This window comes from Mesocricetus auratus, unplaced genomic scaffold (assembly GCF_017639785.1).
Source record: "Mesocricetus auratus isolate SY011 unplaced genomic scaffold, BCM_Maur_2.0 Super-Scaffold_6731, whole genome shotgun sequence".
Classification (NCBI taxonomy): Eukaryota; Metazoa; Chordata; class Mammalia; order Rodentia; family Cricetidae; genus Mesocricetus; species Mesocricetus auratus.
In genome coordinates this window covers 5513374-5532143 of record NW_024429185.1, presented here as the reverse complement: position 1 = coordinate 5532143, position 18770 = coordinate 5513374, and the positions used below count along the sequence as shown (strand labels likewise).

The 18770-nt window shown below is 42.6% G+C and overlaps 1 protein-coding gene and 1 pseudogene across 7 annotated transcripts in view; one reads left to right on the top strand and one right to left on the bottom strand.

Annotated features, from left to right (window-relative positions):
* Csgalnact1 (chondroitin sulfate N-acetylgalactosaminyltransferase 1) overlaps positions 1 to 18770 on the bottom strand; it is a 340304-nt gene that overhangs the window by 269236 nt on the left and 52298 nt on the right. The window lies entirely within an intron of this gene.
* On the top strand, positions 15460 to 15978 carry LOC101841087 (annotated as a pseudogene).

The following is an 18770-nucleotide window of genomic DNA, read 5'->3' as shown; positions in this document are numbered from 1 at the left end:
CATGTGTGGACCCATAGAAAACACAGAAATGACATTAGATAATTTCTAAGACCAAGTCCAAAGAGCTGCAGTTTATCTCTGCAGCTGGTTCTTTCAGGATAGACCCTCTGTAAGCCTAGCATGGTAGGCAGCCCACAGTGTGTCCCAAGGTAGGGTTGGGGTATCTACTTGGTCCTCTGGTATCAGTCCTTTCTGGGCTTCTAGTTTGAATATTGTGCCGATCAGAGGGTCACGTGAGTGGCCTTCTTAGAAAGGTTGTCTCTAGCACCCCCGCTGAATTTTCCAACCTACTATACAAAGAACCCAAGCCTTCCAAGTCAAGCTGTGCCCCAATCACCTGCCCAGATCTCAGTACCTGACTCAGTGTCAAGATACTGTTTGGGGACTGGAAAGATGGCTCAGTAGTTAAGAACATTGGCTGTTCTTCCAGAGGACCAGGGTTCAGTTTCCAGCACCCACGTGGCAGCTCACAACTGTCTATTACTCCAACTCAAAAGGGTCTGACATTCTCACGCAGACATACAGGTAGGCAAAAACACTAATCAATGCTTGTAAAATAAAAATAAATGATAAAAAGAAAGACACTGCTTGGGAGAGGTTAGCTATGCTGCAGAGGAAACTGCAGATTGCTACAGTCTACTTACCTCTGTGTTATAATTGAGAAAGGAAGGGCATGCCAAGAGTTTTCCACATGCTAAACTGTTGGATAAGACTTATGGAAGGACACTGGTTCAGACAGACCTCTTTTGGAAGGTCCCAACAGACCAAACGAAACCCGAGACACTGAAGCTGCTCCAGTTCCATGTCACCAGATACTGACTCCTTTCTCTGGCCTTCCCAGAACCCAGGAGAGATGGCAGATCAACCCCTGATCAGGTCCCTTTTATCATGGAGGGAAGGCTGGGATGACGTGGTATCAACTATCCAGTTCTTGAATCTTTGTGTTGGTTTGTTTCCTTATTTCTGCTCAGGCCACTTTATAAAAAAAATCTAATGCCACTGTGCCCTGTGCAGGAGAGACTGCCTTTCCTTCCTCTATAGATGAAATGCTTCCAACTCATGGCTCACTCAAAATTGTCAAAGCAAAGTACACTGTTGTACTGACAAAATGTGTGGGTTCAGGTTTTTCAGTGGGGAGTAGGTTCTGGAATTGGTGTGTGTGTGTGCGTGTGTGTGCGCGCGCGTGTGTGTGTATGTGTGTGAGTATGTGTGTGTATGTGTGTGAGTGTGTGTATGTGTGTGTGAGTGTGTGTGTGTGTGTGTGTGTGTGTGTGTGTGTGTGTGCATGTGGTGGGAATGTGGAAGTGAGAAGACAACTTGCAGGAGTAAGCCTCTCCTTTATTCGATTACATGGATCCCAAGGACGAAACTCAATTTCCCAACTAACTTGACAGCAAGGGCCACTGCTTCAGAATCATCTTGCTGTACCTGTTTCAGTTTTTTTTTTAAGAAAGGACCTCACTATATAACTCAAGCTGGCCTTAAACTCAGGATCCTCCTGCCTCAGCCTCTGCCATCCCCCTCCCCCACCCAACTCCCCAATCCTCCCCACCCCCATGTTCCACCACAGTCCCAGAATTATAATATATACCACAATCTCTTTCTGAAAATTTGTTTTTTAACAGATAATATATTAAATATAATACTATGTATCACATTTGGTTGAAAAAATGCAGTTACAAACTTAACAGAATCTTCAAAATGGTACTTTGTAGCAAATGTTGGAAGTAGCTATTTCCAAGAGAGTTCCTAATATTTGTTAGACAATTAGTACATGAAGACTTTGGAAACTTGTTTCCAGAACATGTAAGCTTATAATTTTGTTTTATCAGAATGCAATGCTAATTGAATTTATAACAATGTAAAGCGGCCTTTAAATGTTATTATCCAGGAAGACAGGGGTGATGGCTCTGTGAGTAAAATTCTTGATGATTACACATGAGCGCCTGGGCTCAGATCCCTAGCGCCCACATAAAAACCATTAATGGAGGTGTGTAACTGGCCTGGCTGGGGTGACAGAGTCAGGTGGACTCCCAGGCTTTGATGGCCAGCCAGGCTAGCAAATGGCAAGCTTCAGGTACGTGAGAGACTTTGCCTTGAAAAATTAAGGAGGATTGAAGAAACGGCTCAGCAAGTAAAGGCATTTAACACCATGCTGGAAGGCTTGAGTTCCATCCCCAGCATCCACATAGTGGAAGGGAAGGACAGACTCCTGCAAGCTGTCCACTGCCCTCCACATCACACCCATACACAAATGTAAAGAATTTAAACAGAAGGTAGAAAGTGATGGACAAAGACACCTGAAGTCAACATCTGGCCTCCACATACACACACAAGCAAGCACATCTGCACACATAACGCAGATACACAAACATCATTATCCAGGTGAAATCATCTATTATTTATCTGTATTATTATAAATATGTTGATTCCTATCATTTATTCCAGGTCTCAGGACATAGATTTGTTTTCTACTTTCCATCTTAATTCTCTGTTTCTACAAAGCAAACACAATAGAAGCTTCTGGTAATATGATATATGGAACTATTCAATAGTAAAACAGCTCATGTTTCTCCTAACTCACAATTTGGCTACAGTTAACAAAATTGAAAATCTAGAAACCGTATATTAAGCAGACTTTTTCCTCTGTAAACAAAGCTCACTTGTAATAAACTACATGTGATACTCAAATTTGCTTGATCATAATAGAGGTGTTTAAAAATACATGGCTGGAAATCACATGTGCATTTTGCAGATGGGACAATAAAGACACTCTGGATCAATAATTAATATGCGACTGAAATTCATGGAGAAGAAGGTGGCAGGCTGTGCCGAGCTACCCTTTTAATCTGCCAAGTCTTAGATTGCCCTTGTTCAATGGGTAATGTGGGAAATTTGGTAGAGTTTATAACCTCTGAGATGGAAGATGAAGAGAGGTTCCCTCCTCTGTCAAGCTCATTGGTTCAGGCTACAGCAGCTTGCAAAGTAAACAAATAACTTACTAATCATCCCATTGGTTTATTATGGGCCATATGCAACAGGTACACTCTGAGCAGTAATCTACAGGGTTAATTGTGAAGGCAAATGTCCTACACTGCATGCATGAGGTAGTCCCAGGTGTCCAGTCCAGCCTTGGGAAGGCCCCAAACAGCTCAGCCAGCCATGCATAAATTCTCTCCCTGACTACAGGTCACTGGAACCTTCCCATCTTACAGTCTCTATCAGCTCAACCAGCATCAGCCAGCAAGGGCATTTGCATACACACACACACACGCACACACACACACACACACACACACACACACACACACACACAAACCAGCACCCACTACACGAATGAGGCCAAATTCCTTAAAGTATGCAGCTTAGTCTAATTTCTTAGAAGGTAATGACTAAGGGCTACACTACAAATTCCAGAGAAGGCCCAGAGAGTGGTGGCTACCCAGTCCTGCATCACAGTGGTCCAGATGGTGGGCCTGACAACAAAGCACACATGACCGAGGGTAAGACCAGCACCCAACAACAGCCTTCCACCACTGCTCCCTAGCCATGTAGCTGTGAACTGGAGACTTGGCTGCTGGAAGCCTCAGCTGTAGTCGATGGAAATAAGAATACTTGCGGGGAGCACAGTGACGAGCCAGGGTACTAGTGAAATGACTCTCTAAGTACAGCCCTGAGTAGCAGTGACATCTGGGAACCAGTGGGAAATGCAAAGTCTAGTCCCACTGAGACACCCTTAATCACAAATGAGTGCAAGGAGTTGAGGATCTCATCTGCATCTTAACAGGCCCTCTGGGTGAATCACACAGCAGTGAGAGAGAGCTGCTGAATCCCTGAAAGCATTGTTACAGACAGCTTACCTCATTTCCTCTCCACAATGCAGACAACACCTTGTTCTCCCTATGTGTGTGGTACCCACAATACAGTGGTGAGGACAGCCATCACAATAATGGGTGCAATTCAAGTAGAAATTTTTCTATCTAGACCATCTGGAAGAGGGACAAGAACCAGAAGATGCCCTAACTCAAGGTTTAGAGTCTATATGACTAACTCAGAAAAAGTGTCACTTTTGTAGCCACTCAAGGCACTGGAACATTAAAATGAGTTTGTTTTCAGAGAGAAAGCTTTCTTTTAAATTTATCCTACTAGAATTTTCTATTACTCATCTAGAAAAGTTCAGTCAACTAAAAATGGATTGAGGGATCAGCTCAGACAAGGGGATGCTAAGAAGAATACCTGGATTCCAAAAAGAAGACACCAGAACCCTAAAATCTGGCTCACCTTCTGAGAATAAGATGAATAATAAAACTGGCCTGAGAATAAGCAGTCACCTAAATACTCGCAGGCCTATGTATGGCTAGGACCCAAGCTTTGCCTTGGAAACCCAATGGATACCACATACAAGGTCTTAACACCAGGAGGCTCTATAATGCTACTGCCCCCCATCACTGCTCTTGCCAAGAGTCTGTTCAGTCCTACCCCTTCCCCATGCTTACGTACTGGTCATGTGCCTATTCACGCTTTGATCCATCCCTGCCCTTGATGTTGAAACTACCTTTTCAAGACTCAGTTGTCAACTAACTCCAGCAATATTCAATGGAAGACGAGAAGATAAGAGCTGGGAAGAAGCCAGGGTACCCTCCTTCCTCTCTCCACTGTAGATGATCTCACCAGAGGTGGTGCTAAGGTTTGAATGTGAAGTCTGGGCATGAGAAACTTCCTCCACGGTGGGCTTACTAGAGGCAGGATATCTCTAAGAGGTGGCTCTTTCGGTGCCCTCATGAGTAAATCAATGCCATTGCCACAGGAGTCTGGTTCAGTTCCTTCCCTCCCTCTCCCACCCTCTGGTTTTTCATCATGGGATGCTAGTTCCCCAACTTTGGGTTTCCTGGACACGGGAGCCATCAACTAAATCATGTCCCTTGTAAGTAACCCCAGCACAAGAGAGACTAAGACACATTGCTTTGTGCTTTCTGTGGCTCCATTTTTATCAGCCATCTTCTGTCTGTGGTCCCAGGTACTTCTGGGGGCTGCCCCACAGATCAGACTCTTACTTTCCAGTTACATCTGCATCCCTCCCTGCTCCACCAGCCTTTGAGGTGTTAGAAGTTCCAGTTGTTAATCTCTGAATGACCTCATCATCTCTTATCTGGCCTTCATAGCTTACAAAGATCTTCATATCTAAGTCCTTGTCTGAAAGTGTTTGTTTGATTCATCAGGCCATGACCCATGAACCTCCTTTCACATCTTCAATATTGACCACGCCCTATCTGATGCCTATCCAGCTGACTCACTCTCCACTGAAGACTGTTCCTTAATGTCTTTTCCTCCAGATATTCACAACTAGATGCTCAGTTAACACATCTGTGAGCAACTGAACCAAGGACCATGTAACTATGCTCCAACACCAGCTTAAACCAGACCATCCACACTACCCATTCTTCTGGAACTCTCTGGTCCCTGAGGTATGTGCCATTCATTTCGCCATGAACTTGGTATATGCCATTACATGAGTTTATAAGCTAATCAGGCAAAAACACAATTTAAAATCCCTAAGTAACTGACTTCAAACTCACCTGATACTTTCACAACTTTCTATTTCCTTTTGGCTACAGAGACACAGCCGATGCACAAGCGAGAGTCAGAACACAGTGTTCCAGAAAATGACTATGTTTTGGGTGACTGCCCACGTGAGTGCAGGGAGGACAGTATAATGACAGTCCTTCCTTGATGCTTCTTGTTTTGTAGGCAGATTGACCCCATGCCATGATGTGCATTTCAAAAGAAATCACTGAAGTACCCTTAACAACCAATCTTAGACAATTTGACTCTTAATTAATGCTTTAAAAGTTAGAGAAAAATAAAGGAACAGCATATAATGAAGACTCTGGTGCTGCAGTCTTGGGCAAAGACACAGCAATACATTCATACATGTCCCACTCTGCACTGAGGCTCCTAGTGCTCATGAGATCTTACAGACTAGTGAACAATGTGGGTTTCTGTGAATGTTAAGTAGTTGAAGCAGGTGATTAACTATCTTAATGTGGGCTTTGAACCCTTCCATTCTTGCTCAGCTATTCTCAGTCTTTCCTTACAGAAACTCACAGGCAGCTGCCTTAAGGAAAAGCCCCATAATAATAACAATAATAATAATAATAATAGTTAATAAAAGAAAGAAAAATCTAGTTACAGATTTGCAGGTCCCTTTCCAAGGTACCCACCGTACAAATACTTAAGGGTTCCAAGAGTTTGTGCTAGGATGCCTGAGTAGTAAGGATGGTACACAAAGTCACGGGATCTACAAAATAATTACAAAGGGTCCCAAGATGACACAAAGGTGCCCTGGGATCAATAGGCTGTTTACCTAAAGCCTGCTGTTCTTTTGGCCACTTGCATTTGCATGCTGAGAAATCCTGCTATTCTAACATTTCTATGGTGATGTAGAACCCGAAACCTCCCATCTACACAAACATCAGCGTGAAGTACAGCACATTTTAAAGAGATGGTTAGTTTCTTAAAACCGTCCGTTTAATTTCAAGCTTCCACACAACTAGCAATAATTTGCATCACTGTGCTTTGGATTTGACTTCTGTGATTTCTTCCATCCATGGGTCTGAAATGGGAAGTCAGCAGTGGTGCTGTTACATGCAGTGTCTTTGTTTTCCTTTAACTGACAACATACAAAGGGGAAAACAGGTCCAAAGCCATCCTGGATCCTTCCTCCTCTTTGCCACTAACTCCTCCCTCTTGGTCTCAGTTTCTTCTTATAAAGTGAGGATGTTAGATGGAATAAAGTTGTCTGGATTTGCTGGCCAGTCACCTTAGCCTACCTGGAGAGTTACAGACCAATGAGAGACTCTGTCTCAAAAAACAAAAAAAAAATATGGAAGGCTCCCAAGGAAGGGCAGTCAACATTACCTGTGACCACCACATGCACCGGTATACACACACACTAGCACACACAAGAGCATCAACACAATGAATAAACAAGCAAGTAAATAACATATGAATCCCCACAATAACCTGAGAAACACATATTTAACTCAGGGTATGACTGAAGCATGATACAGTAAAACCAGCTAGCTTTTAGAATCCGAGTATTTTAAAGGCTGTGTTGTAGTTGGGGGTAGAGATTCTGAATTACAATGTCAAGACAGAAATGTAGGAGATGTGGGATTGCCTCCAAAAGAATTACTGAGATTTTGCACAATATAATGCACCATATTTTGTATTTTAAAAATATGTGGAGTCAAAAGCTTTTTCTTTTGCTAGAGAAAATTCAGCAATATTTCTAAATGATTTTTCTGCCAATATATGAGGCACAAAAAAGGATTATACTGTATAAGACTTCACCCTGTCATAAAGCTATTAGTAATAATGAAAAATGATGGCATTGCTATGCTTCATTTATAGTTTCTTCTTAGTAAAATGAAAAATGAACAGGAAAACACTCTGAAAATAAAATTTTAAAGATCTTAAAGATACAAGGCCAGTAGAAAAAATATGTGTGTAGACCCTGGCTTTGTTTTTAATGTGCTCAAAGCACTGCCAAAGGCAAATGTTGAGTTTTCTTTTCTCTAGGACATGACAAAATTAGTCAGCTTGTGGCCCAAGTCACTGTCATATGGAATCCAGTAACTTTACAATATGAAAGAAGTTTTTCCCCAAACCAAATTACAGCTCATACAATTTGTCTTGCGTGTATAACCTAGTAAAGTAAGACACTGGATAGTCCTTTTTTAAGCCAGTACCCTTACTTAGTCCAACACAACTATGAAATTCAGTTTAGGAAGAAAATATTTAGGTTTAAGAGAGGACAATTGCACCATTGATGGGGACTTACCATGAGCAGAGTGTGTGGGCCAAGGGGCATGATCTAGACTATTATACAGGTACTTTCAGACAAAGGAAGAACAAGCCATTTCATAAAATATGTTATTGATGAGATGCAAGAAATGGTAACCACAACTGAGAGTGAAATATTTTATAGTATAGGACAAACGAAGACTTTTCTTTGGGAGTGGACAACGTCTCACTTAATGGGTTCAAAGTGACTCACTGTTTATTATGAAAGAGTAATATTTAGCATGCAGATAGAACATAGTATATGAAACACCATGAGTCCAGCCATTCCACTCACATGTGTTGAAAGCAGGCTCTTGAGGAAAATATTTAACACCCATGTTCACGGTAGTGCTACTCATAATGCCAAAAGTTGGAAACAAATGAGGCATCTATCAATATAATATAAAAACTATAGTAGACACACAGCAAAATATTATTCAGCCTTAACCAGTCTGGAAACATTATGCTGAATGAAATAACCCAGTCAACAAAAGACAGATGCATGGATATCCCACTTACATAAGTTACCATGAACAGTTCTCAGAGAAACCAAAAGTAGAATGGTGGTTGCCAAGAACTGGGGGTGGGGAAGAGGGAAGTATTGTTGAATGGGGGCAGAGTTTTGGTTTTGCAGGATGGAGCCTTCTAGATATTGATTGATAATGATCACTCGACAGCATGAATATATAGTATGCCATAGAACTCTCTACTAACCTGATAAATGTTAAGGGCATTTATCACAAGTTTTTAAAAGCCTTGGTAGATATAATTTATTTTAAAATAGTAAATGAGGCATAAGAAGATTAAGTCCTCTTTCCCCTTCTATAAATCACTGATATCACATCTGAGCTTAGAAATGAAGCTTTCTATTTCTGAATTGTAATATTAGACATCAGATCATTGTGGTTTTCATTCTACTCAAATGAACTCAAGGCTAGCAAGTCATGATGCTCGCTCTGTTGCCATGATGTTCTTTGTGAATATAAACTTAGTGCAGCACTCTTCCTTGTCCACAAATCCATCACCCTCCTCTTCTGCATGTCAAGATGGCTCATCAGATACAGGTGCCTGCTTCTGTGCCCGATGACCTGCATTTGATCCCCAAGCCCCACACAGTAGAAAGAGACAGCCTACTCCCAAAAGCTGGCATGCACAAATCCTTCCATGTGTGGCTACATGTTTACAAATATGCAAACTAAATAAATAAACATTGAAAAAAACACAGATAAAGTTTCTGTAGTTTGGCGACAGTAAGGTCTCATTGTGGCCAAAACCAGTAGTTGCTGTTATGATTATATCTATTTTCCCTTTGAGTGGCAGAACATTTATATTTTTGAAAGAAGAAAAGTTACTGGAGAAAAATTACGTTTCCCAAGATCCATTGAAAATGGAGCCAGGCATGGTGGCACATGCCTTTAATCCCAGCACTCTGGAAGGCAGAGGCAGGTGGATCTCTGAGTTCAAGGCCAGCCTGGTCTACAAAGTGAGTTTTAGGACAGCAAGGACTACACAGAAAAAGCTCTTATCAAAGAAAGGAAAAACGAGAAGAAGGAGGAGGGGGAGGAGGAGGAGGGGAAGGGGAAGAAAGGCTAGTGAGATGTCAATAGAAGTCTTTCAATTGGTTTTACTAAAAGTTTATTTGGTTTGCAAGAACCCTTGTGACCTTCCACCTGCCTCCTTTTTCCACCATTGAAATGAGGCACTGGAGTCAGCCCAGCTAACCAGAGCCCACACACAAAGGAGCCCAAGAGATTTCAATTATCCTGGTATCTTTAAGTCACTAAAGCAGTGCCTCCAAACTACCTCCTGCCACTTATTGTATTGAAAACACAATTCCTTGAGAGTATAAGAACACATAGTAGTAAAGGAAGAAAGAAAGCAAGAAGGATGAGGAAGAGGAGGAGAAGATATTGATATCCCAGTTGTTATGCATGGAAGGAGGTTGGAAAACTTAAGAAATTTGTCCAAGGCACTGTAATCATCAGTTAATGAAGCTGGACTTTCAGTATGGGGACATGGGGCCAGAGTCCTTATTTTAGGCTCTATGAGTCAATAATATCAAACACAAAAGACTAATATATACTACACAAGCTACTATTACTATTATGACTACTACTATTACTACTTCTACTACTACTACTACTACTACATATACACACACACACACACACACACACACACACACACCTAATCTTGATGCCATTTTGTTGACACTTCCCTGATGGGGAAATCCTTCTGTGTATATGTCAGTAAAACACTGTTGACCAATATGGAAGCAAGATAGGTGGGGCTAGGAGTCTAGAAGGATTCTGGGAAATATAGTGAAGAGGCTCATCACTATGTTATCTCCTGGGAGGAACGGACACATCAGGAGTGTGTATTCAAAAAGATAAGTCCTTATAAAATATATACTAGCAATTATGTGTCAATAATCAAGTCAGAGCTAGCAGATAAAAACCAAGCAAATGACCAACAGCTTCATAATTAATATAGTGTCTTATGCGTTATCTGGGGGCTGAAAGTGACAACAGGACACAGGCAGCAGGCAGGAAGACCAAACGTTACACTTCCCAATACTGAATGAGAATTTAATTTCATTTTCTATCATATCCTAAGTGATTGACTACTTTGAACTAAGCCCCAGCATCTCCCCTCAACATGAGAATGGAAACATAAGTTTGAGAGCACAGTGGTTGCAAATAAACTGAGACATGGGAAGTATGGGGTTTTTATTTATCAAATAAAAATGGTTTATTCTACACTAATCATATAGGACACTCACAAATAAATAAAATCATGCAGGAATGACAACTGGGAATTATTTGTAGCTTTTGTTCTTCATCTGTGAACTCATCAATGCTTCTTCATTTAATAATTAGCTCATTGAAATTAGAGAAAATGCTGTTTCATGCTCGATTCTGCCAGAGGGCTAAGAACTGTCACTACTGCAGTACAGGACAAAAGCTTGGCACTGCGCATAGCCCTGTTGTCAAAGCAGAAATTCCTCTGTATCTGCCAAGGAAGTGTTACTTCCTAAGAGGAAAGTGGCAGTGTTGACAAATGAATCCTGGGGGAGCACTTGGACCACTGCAGTGCAGGCAACCATGGAGCTGAGAGAAGCAGGTGCTAAAATCAGGAGCTGGAAGAAACTGAATCAGCTTTACAGTGGTGTCTTTTCCCAGTCCAGGGCCTGCAAAACAACTAGAAGCACCTTAGTTTAGCCTTGGAGGAATCATTTTAACAGAGAAGGGTAAACAGCAGTCACCAGTGTCTTCAGTGGGCATCAGGCCATACTAAGGTTGAGGTCTTCCCCAGTGTGGAAAGCCCTAACAAAAGCATTGTGTGGCTAAGATCCCCTTCCTCTCAATACAAGAACAGTTTATAGGCTAAAAATACCCCACAAAAGGGAAACTTGCAGCCATAAAGATGTATGAAAAACAGGAAGGAGGAGAAAGGAGAAATCTTACCAGTTACCAAGGGGACCATTCAATATGAGGTCACTGATGTTTTCACCTATGACCCAAAATAACCCATTAGGAAACCATAAGGCATCTCAGGAGAAAGTATCAAAAGGTTAAATGGGATTTAAGAACAACAGTGTCAATGAAAATATTGGTGCTACTAGAAGAAACCATCCTGAGTGAGGCAACCCAGTCACAAAAAGACAAACATGGTATGTACTCACTCATACATGGATTTTAGACATGGATCAGGGGAGTTCCAGCCTACAGTCCCAGGGCCAGTGAGTCTGGGAAACAGGGAGATTCCCAAGAGAGATATGCATGATACCCCAGAGAAGGGGAATGAACCAAAATCTCCTGAGCAGATTGGGAACATAGGGGGAGTGGAGAGGGAACTGGGGGTAAAAGAGAGGGGGGAAAGGGGAGGGGAGAAGAAGACATGGGGGAGCAGGAAGGTTGATTCTGGAGAAGAATAGAGAACAGCATAAGAGATACCATAATAGATGGAGACATTATAGGTTTGAGGAGAGAGCTGACACTAGTGAGATTTCCAGAGATCTACAAGGATAACACCAACTGGCAAACTAAGTAATAGTGTAGAGACCACCTTAAAAGCCCCTCCCTGATAACGGGATTGAGGACTACCTTATATGCCATCCTAGAACCTTCATTCAGTGACTGATGAAAGCAGAGACAGATACCCACAGCTAAACACTGAACTGAACTCTTGGAACCCAGTGACAGAGAGGGAGGAGTGATGAGTAAAAGGATCAATACCACGCTGGTGAAACCCACAAAGACAGCTGACCGGACAAGGGGGGCTCTTGGACCCCAGACTTATGGCTCAGAGGCCAGCACAGGACTGATCCAGACCCCTGAATATAATGTCAGTGAGGAGGCCTCAGGAATCTCTGGGGCCTTGGGTTGTAGATCAGTGTTTACCATGGCATACAAATGAACTTTGGGAGCCCACTCCACACAGATGAATGCTCTCTTAGCCTGGACACATGGGGAAGGCCTAGGTCCTGCCCTGGATGAAATGACAGACTCTAGAGATCCCCACAAGGAGGGCCTCACCCTCCCTGGGGAATGGTGTGGGGATTACATGGGGCATTGGGGAGCTGGTGGAGGGACAAGAGAGGAGTGGTGGGAGAGGGAGTTGGGATTGACATATGAAGCAAGCATGTTTCTAATTTAAATGAAAAATATTGAAAAAATAAAGCATACAAGAAGAAAAGAAAATATCGGTGCTAAATCCAGGAAATTTGTGGCTGGTTGACAGATCAAGTGGTTCTGTGTCTAAAAACACTGTATAATTAAGAATAGCAAATTAAAATATTTAATCCAAATGAATAACTCTGTGAACTCAGGGACCCAATAAAACCTCAACAGACACACCTACACCCATTATGCCCTTTAACATTGTCCAATGTAAAATAATAGCATGCATGCTCAATAGGTTAGAAGCAGGAGGAAACATGTTTCTAATGCATGTGGTGGGAGCCATTTTGACTTTAGGTGATGATCAAAGGCAGCTAAGTGAATAGGGAGATGGCTCAGTAGGTTAAGAGCCTGCCAAACAAGCATGAGTTCAAATCCCTAGCACTCTCCTACAACCCAGGTGCAGCATCACATGTTACCCCAGCAGCGCTGGGAGGAGAGGATCCCTAGAGTCCTATCAACCAGCCCCATCTAACTAATTAGCTCAAGGTTCAGTGACAACCTAGTTTCAAATATAACATGGAGAGCAATAAGCTGAGATACATGTTCAAAGTCTGACCTCTACACATGTCTACATACCCACATGAACACATGTATATTACACACACACCCTCCACACACATCCACATACCCACTTGAACACATGTATATTACACACATACCCTCCACACATGTCCACATCCCACATGAACATATATGTAACACACACACATATATACACACTCACAGAATAGTGCTCATTCTTGTGTTTACTGGGTGGTGTCTTCTGCAATCATCATAAAACAATTAGACTTCTAAAAGAAGTACCTGTTAATAATTGCACTATTAGTACAAATGAGACTGTCACAGACAATTTGTAAAGGTACCATCTCAAGTGCCACCCACAAACAAAACCAACAGTGGAGAACTAAACAAACTTAACTAATATAATTTTATAGATCTCAAAATTATCTTAAAGATGGGAGATGGTACATGCCTTTAATCCCAGCACTCACAAGGCAAAGGCAGGTGGATCTCTGGGAGTTCGAGGCCAGCCTGATCTACAGAGAGTTCCAGAACAGCTTCCAAAACAATACAGAGAAATCCTGTCTCGAAAAACAAAAAAAAAATTATCTTAAAACCATATGAGATGTAAATGATAAAAATTTTCACAGATCTTTTGGTGGTTAAATTTGATTCGATCTGGAATCAAATAAAGGCAAGCAGTTGGGCACTCATGTAAGGGGTTTTCTTGATAAAATTATTTGGAGTGGGCCCCACCTTAAATGTGGGGGGCATCTCAGGTAAAGGAGACAGAAGGAAAATGTGCCTTTGGCCAACTTGCCTTCATTCTTGAAGGCACTTTCTTCTACATTCTTTTGCTGATTCCAGATTGCAGTTTCTTCAGGCTTCTAGTGTAGATTAAAGACCAACACCTCTCAAGGAATTGTCCAGGCCATTGGCACTTGATCTAGATTACTAAGGTAGCCTTGTAGAGTAAGGGACTACTGAATTCTTAGCCTTTCTGGTGTGAAACAGCTATTGGTGGACTTATCATGGAAGCCAATCTAATTTAATGTCTACTAATCCTATCAGTTCTATTCCTCTAAGAACCCTAATACAAGAATACTGTGACTCCCATGATAAACTAAAGTTTTGGAACTATTTTTTTTGTTAAAGGAATAGGGAAGTGTTTGATTCATTGAGCTAGAAAGACTTTTAAATGCAGGAAGATGGGTTTAATGGGATAGTCCAATGGGGCTTGCAGAGAGTCATGCTGACGGAAAGGACAGTGGAGGCCTGACTCACGATGTTTCAAAGAACAAGGATTCTATCAGGAACTTGGATAGGAGCCATCTGTGTGATATTTGAGCCAAGAACATGGCTTCATTCTGTCCATATCCTGAAATACTATGTGAAGATGAATTTAAAGACAGTGAACTGATTTGTTTGGCAGATGATATTTCAAGGCAAAATGCTATTCAAACTGTTGCTGAAGAAACCATTATAATTCATGGACAGCTCAACGCCATTGTAAAGAGGCCTTTAACAGTACACTTTGACAATTAGCCTGATATGCCAGGGGTGGGGGGCAGTTGCATCTCAATCAGGCAGCTCAACTTGGGAGCATCTTAAGAGTCGGCCATGTAGTACTGGCTTTGAAGGCATGAAAGAGCCAAGATTGAGGGGGTCATGAAGAGCAGCTGAGGCCAGGCACTGAGTGACAGAGCTGAGTGACACAGAGACCCTGAGAGGTTATGTATGGAGCTGTGAAGGTGAGGCTAAGCTACAGAAGAGACCCCAGAATATTAGAGATGCCAGAACCACAGTAATCTGTCAAAGAGAACTTCAGCTGTGGAACAGAGCCAACCTAGCCTTGAGAGAGAAACTGTGGATGCAGTAGGTGGCCCAGCTGGAGGAACATGGCTACCCCTGCTATGTGCCGCACAGATTGCAACCCAAAATGCTCTGCCTGGAGATACAGGATTTGGTGTTTACCCTGCCAGAGTTTGGTTTTGCACTGGTATGGTTGTTTTATCCCAAATTTTGCCTCTAAAAATAAGAATATAAAACATGCGTTATTGCATATCATAATTTTATAGCTTCTTATTTTATAGGAGTTCATTGTGAAGACTTTTCCTCGGTGAACTGTGGGATAAACTGAGCCATGCCTCCACTAAGCTGCTTTTCTTAGGTATTTTAACCGCAGCAACAAAAAACTAATACAGCTCCATAGGGAGAAAAGACAAGCTAAGCAGAGAAAGGGGCTGAGGAGGAGGAAAGCAGGGAACTTTGGCTCTAAAGTCAAGCTAAGTAGCCACAGCCCTCTCTTACTGTTATGGTCTTTTGTTTGGTTTGGTTTGGTACTGGAGATGGAACCTAGGGGTTCACCCATGCTAGGCAAGTGTTTTATCACAGAGGTATTATTACCCCAAACTTCTTTTTAGATTTTAATAGTTGAATTATACAAGATACATGCATATGAACTATGATGCTGCTATAGTTTGTCACCCATAAAACTGCTACCAGAGTGTTCCATACTTGCGAGGAAGCTAAGGCTGCATTGGAGTGAGGCCCTCCCTTCATCCGGGCAACTAGCGCTATGCCAGCAGTCATCAACATGGCATCCGTCTCTGAGTTCACCTGCATCCACATCCGCATCCTGCACGAGGGCAACAAGGTGGAGGTCTCGGAGGGTAAGATCAACGCCCTCATGAAAGCAGCTGGTATCAGTGTTGAACCTTTCTGGCCTGGCTTGTTAGCAAATGCCCTGGCCAGTGTGGACATTGGGAGCATCGTCTGCAGCGTAAGGGATGGTGGACCCACCCTAGCAGCTGAGCCACAAGGGCTGGCGGTCCTCCCCGCTCAGCCACGGCTGCCCCAGCAAAGAAGGAAGAATCTGAGGGGTCAGGTGACGACATGGGCTTGGGTCTTTTCGACTAAACCTTTTGTTAACATGTCCAATAAAAAGCTGAACTTGTAATTTAAAAACAACAAAACAAAAATCCTTCATTTTGAAATTTGGTCCTCAGTGCTATCGTGGGGAGAGGTGCCCAGGCTACACAGCTTCACTGGCATGGAAAGAACAATGTTTTCTCATGAAAGAGAGCTAGTTCTCTTGGGAAGGGTTCTGCTACCTAAAAAGCAGCTTGAGGGATGGCCAGACAGCTCAGCAGGCGAAGGTGCTTGCCCCCAAGTCCATCAACCATTCCCTGTGACCCATGAGGGGGAAGGTGAGGACGGACTCCCAAAAGTTACCCTCTGACCTCCACCCAAGTATGGCGGCACTTGCCATTTATACACAGTCAATCAATCAGTCAGTCAGTCAGTCAATAAATCAGTGTTTAAAAATCAAAGAGCATGTTCTTATAAGTATGAGTTCAGCCTCCTCTGCTCCTTTGTGGCCCCTTGCCCTTCACAATACTATAATCCAGTTTGTGGCCCTCATCAGGAGCCAGGCACATGCCAGCACCATGCCCTTTAACCTCCTGGAATCACGGCGCAAACTAAAATCCATCCCCGGGGAGAATGGACACAGCAATAGCACTGAATGGAGGAACAGGCAAGACCCCCTCCTATCTCATGACGTCCCAAACAAAGGTATAATTCCTAATCCCATCATCTACCACATAAGCAGACGAAGACGTGCTATTTATCTGCTCTGAGCTTGTTTCTTCATCTATGCCTGGTCATCTCCATCCCACAGGAAAGAGCAAATGGAAACAGGAGAATAAATTTAAAGCTAACCATGCATGCTGTCTGCATGCCTGTAATTCCAACACTTAGCAGACTCAGGCAGGGGGATTAAAAATTCAAGAAAAGCCGGGCGTTGGTGGCGCACACCTTTAATCCCAGCACTTGGGAGGCAGAGGCAGGCAGATCTCTGTGAGTTCGAGGCCAGCCTGGTCTACAAGAGCTAGTTCCAGGACAGCCTCCAAAGCCACAGAGAAACCCTGTCTCGAAAAACAAAAAAACAAAAAAAAATTCAAGAAAAACCCTGTCTGGGTCAGGGGAAATGTGACTCTTGGTTACATTTATGTTCTTTTCCCTAAGGTGTATGTTGGCATGCATATATGTGTATGCATATGATGTGTGTGTACTTGCAGGTGAAGACCATAGGTCAATGTAGAATGCTTTCTTCAATCACTCCATACGTTATGTTTTTGTGATAGGATCTCTCACTGAAGCTGGAACTCACCAATTTGGATAGACTATCTGGCCAGTAATTCCATGGATCTTCATGTATTTACATTTCCAGTCCTCGGACTATGGGCACATGCCACCATGTCCAGAATTTTCACATGGGTTCCAGGAATCCAAACCCCAATCCTCACTCCTGCACATCAAACACTGACTAAGCCATCTGAATTCAAGGCTAGCCTGATCTGTAGATTGAATTCTAGGATAGCCAAGGCTACACAGAGAAACCCTGTCTCAATATATATATATATATATATATATATATATATATATATATATATATATTCCCCACCCTGCACTATAGTGAGCATGGCCTTGACTCTTGTTTACTCCCTTCCAAGTACTAGAGTTATTCAGTATTTCCTGTTAAGTTCTTTGCAGGTGTGTGTGTGTGTGTGTGTGTGTGTGTGTGTGTGTGTGTGGGTGTGTGTGTGGTGTGGTGTGCACATGCATGTGTGTCCTGTATCAAGGGAAGTTCAAGTGCCCTTGCAGCTGGGAAACACCTGCTGAACTTACGGAGCAGGAAGAAGGCCAGGGTGGGGATGCCAGTTTCTCAAAGCACAGCTTCCGAATCACTCTCACTAAGAGAGAATTGCACCTCCAAAGTGCAGTCTGCCTTGGAATGTTCTGAAGTGACGATCTGCAGGGCTTGGGTATGGGGGACTCTTCAGGTTCCCTATGTATTTGGAATGTTTAGCTCAGGTGTCAGTTAACAGAAGCTGGGGGATACCCTGGGGTAGTTCATAGTGAAACCTTTCCATTTTCCAAAGACTCCTGGAGAATATCCACTCAGACCAACAACCAGGCCAAACATGTGCTCATAGTTTGGTTAGGTCCATGGTTGACTCAAACACCAGCTCCTTCAATTCTCACACCACAGCCTGCAAGGAGACAAGCTATATATTATTCCCCACAGCTTTGATTCCTGCTCCATAAGGAATACTTCTAGGAAGATATCCCAATTAACTAGTTTAATCTATGTCCCTGGAAATGAACTGTGACTTCTGATTTGAAATATTAAAAACCTCAAGAAAACTATAAATTAATATAATTGTCTCTGCCATTCCATAAAATGCATAATTAAAATTTAACACAGCTTGACGATATACGGAGGGTAGGCAGGGTTTATAATCCATGTATCAGGAAATAATTACCCACTGAGAGTCCATTCAGCAAGGCTGCTTCAGCCTGACATGTGGCTTATTTTATGGCACATATCATCAGGCAGTAATATCATCTCTAAGAAGGATGGTTCCCATAAAAGACATAGGTCAGCTTAATGATAGTATACTTGGGGACAGGAAGCAGGTCAAGCTTACTGCCGAGGCCTCTTCAGAGGCAAGAGTGGGAGCGAGGGATCCGGTTTTCTGGGATATTTCATTCCTTTCATTTTTAAAACAATCTGGAGCAGAAAGGGCACAGCGCATTAGTACTTAACAAGTACTAATACTTGTTAAGTCCAGGGAGGGGGAAATGAACACCTGTTGTCTTTCTCTGTGCTTTTCTATGGGAACACGTTTGGAGGGTGGAAGATGCTTCATTGAACATGTCTTCCAGAATGTG